Raw genomic sequence first — 2,465 nt, 5'->3', positions numbered from 1 at the left:
AACATAAGGCGGAGGAGGTGGGGGAAATTCCAAACTAACAGACTCCAAGACCAGTGACTTCGTCCCATAACATGGAGAATCAAGCATGAACTGCAACACCTACTCCGAGAGATGTTGCTTACTCTTACATATTGTGAGGTATCATAGAGATTGTTCTATTTTCATCAAGGAAATGAAGGCAGAAAGATAGAAGGAAGGAAGAGACCTGAGAAATATGCAATCGATATCCACCAGAGAATAGCCTTCTTTCCAAATGCCAGTGGAAATATGAGTTTCCTGCAATCCTGCAGAGGAGCCCATGTGTTGTGGGGTTGGAAAATTTGGTGCCCTGGCTCATGTGTCATCTTTCTTGCTCACACCATTTGCTTTAGAAAATAGTTGTTTTAAAAGACACTTTATTTTTTCTTGTACATTTTCCACTGATATAAGTAGAGAGAATACACGTAAGTTAAGTTCTACAGTGGTTCTTTACGTGGTAAAATATTCCTTCATGTTGGAACCAACCCATGGCAACAAGAGACAGGTGGCCACCAGCAGGAGTCCTTCAACTCTTCTGTGCTGGTCTTGCTGTTAACTAGTGTCCCCTGGAGAGTGGATCTGGTGCTTAGAGGGGTTCTCTTGGAGACATCATTATTGGGATAAAATGCTATTTAATCGGTTCTCTGATAAAGAAAAGAATGAAGCCCAGGTTTTTATGCAGAGCGTGAGACCAATCTATTGACTTATTTAGCCCTAAGCAGCGACGTTGAGAGGCCCACACCGCACCATCTCTGATTTCATGTCCCTGCCCATAATGAAGTTCTGTCTCCCATTGTAATCTGACCATCTTGGCTCAAGTTGAGAAACACCTGTGGTATTTGAATCTCATGGAGCCAGTGGCTCCTAAAACTCTGAAACCTGAGAAGCAACATCTGTCTGCCTTTCTCCTCTTCCAGCAACCAGTCTGTGGCACTACCAGGGAGTAAATGCTGAATAAGGCTGGTGGCTAGTGCTGAACAGGAGAGACCCGGCAAAGCATTAAATACTGAGCCTTCAGCATGTGGGGCTATCTGTCCGAGCTGGCTTGCCTTTCCCCCTCACACAATGGAAAGGAAATTTATTAGGCAAATTCTTCCACAGCAGGAATAGTGCAAGAGTCTGAACAATTGGTCAGCAACATGCCAGGATCATGATTTGAGATGGCCAGAACTATTTGTCTTATGCTTATGTACAGTCTGAGGGACATCAGCTAAGAGGAATTAGTGTGTTCATTTTGCTGACCCTTTTTGTCCGGTTCAACACAGAAGGCTGGCCTAGAGACTAAAGGGAGAAGGGGCCTTGGCAAACAGAGCACAGAGCTGATGACATCTTTCTTGCCTCATTTTCTTGGGTTCTTCACCCTTCTCCAGGGGGCCTGAAGCAAGAAAACTTTTACTTTCTAATTCAAACTCATCATCTCTTAAGGCTCTACATGGGAATCTAAATTTCTCTTCCTTTTCTCCTTTGCTTTTATGAGTTAGAAGGATGCCTGTGTTTCCAAGCACAGGCAGGACAGTAATGGAGTCTTGGCCCATTGATAGTGAAGGTAGGAGGTGGATATTCTGGTTCTCTTAAAGTTGGTGAGCACCCCAGCTTCCAATCCCTGGGAACACAGACACTCAGCCAACTACCTTGATTGGTTTGGGAATGTAGAAGTCCCAAATCCAATTGGATGCCCTTTTGGAATTCATAAGTAAGTGAACTTTGGGGAAGGGTGTCAGAAAGGCAATAATCTGAAAATAAAAGTGCTTTTGGAGGGTAATATAAAAGAGTAGAGAAACCATAAGTGTGCCAGGCATTGCCCTTAGTGCTGGGTGTACCCATTGATGCCAGTCAGATGTTGGTGCTTGTGATGGGGAAGGTTGAAAAGTGCTGACCCGGGGCGCCTGGGTGGCGCAGTCGGTTAAGAGTCCGACTTCAGCCAGATCACGATCTCGCGGTCTGTGAGTTCGAGCCCCGCGTCAGGCTCTGGGCTGATGGCTCAGAGCCTGGAGCCTGTTTCCGATTCTGTGTCTCCCTCTCTCTCTGCCCCTCCCCCGTTCATGCTCTGTCTCTCTCTGTCCCAAAAATAAATAAATGTTGAAAAAAAAATTAAAAAAAAGAAAAGAAAAGAAAAGTGCTGACCCAGGAAGCAAACCGTGAGCAAGCAGATGCTCCCCAAGTAGGTGAATGATGGAATGAGCAATAGGTTCACTGACTGTTATTTAACATACTACCCCTCCCAAGTGTGCATTTTTGTTTTTGTTTATAAATGTTTATTTATTTTTGAGAGAGACAGAGTAAGGGAGGGGCAAAGAGAGAGGTGACAGAGGATCCGAAGCGGGTTCTGCACTGACAGCAGTGAGCCCGAGGCGGGGCTCGAACTCACAAACCATGAGATCTTGACCTGAGCCGAAGTCAGACCCTTAAGTGACTGAGCCAGCCAGGCGTTTGTTTTAAAAAAAAAA

The 2,465-nt window shown here is 45.2% G+C and overlaps 1 long non-coding RNA gene across 1 annotated transcript in view; it reads right to left on the bottom strand.

The window, feature by feature from the left end:
* Nucleotides 1-448: 448 nt before the first annotated feature.
* Nucleotides 449-2,465, bottom strand: part of LOC121034390 (uncharacterized) — a 4,411-nt gene continuing 2,394 nt past the window's right edge. The window contains exon 2 of the long non-coding RNA XR_005792406.1: nucleotides 449-662. This is a non-coding gene — a long non-coding RNA (uncharacterized LOC121034390). The remainder of the gene's footprint in view (nucleotides 663-2,465) is intronic.

The sequence above is a fragment of the Herpailurus yagouaroundi genome, unplaced genomic scaffold (genome assembly GCF_014898765.1).
Source record: "Herpailurus yagouaroundi ecotype Mexico unplaced genomic scaffold, PumYag 160, whole genome shotgun sequence".
In the NCBI taxonomy this organism is placed as follows: domain Eukaryota; kingdom Metazoa; phylum Chordata; class Mammalia; order Carnivora; family Felidae; genus Herpailurus; species Herpailurus yagouaroundi.
This window is presented reverse-complemented; position numbering and strand designations above follow the sequence as displayed.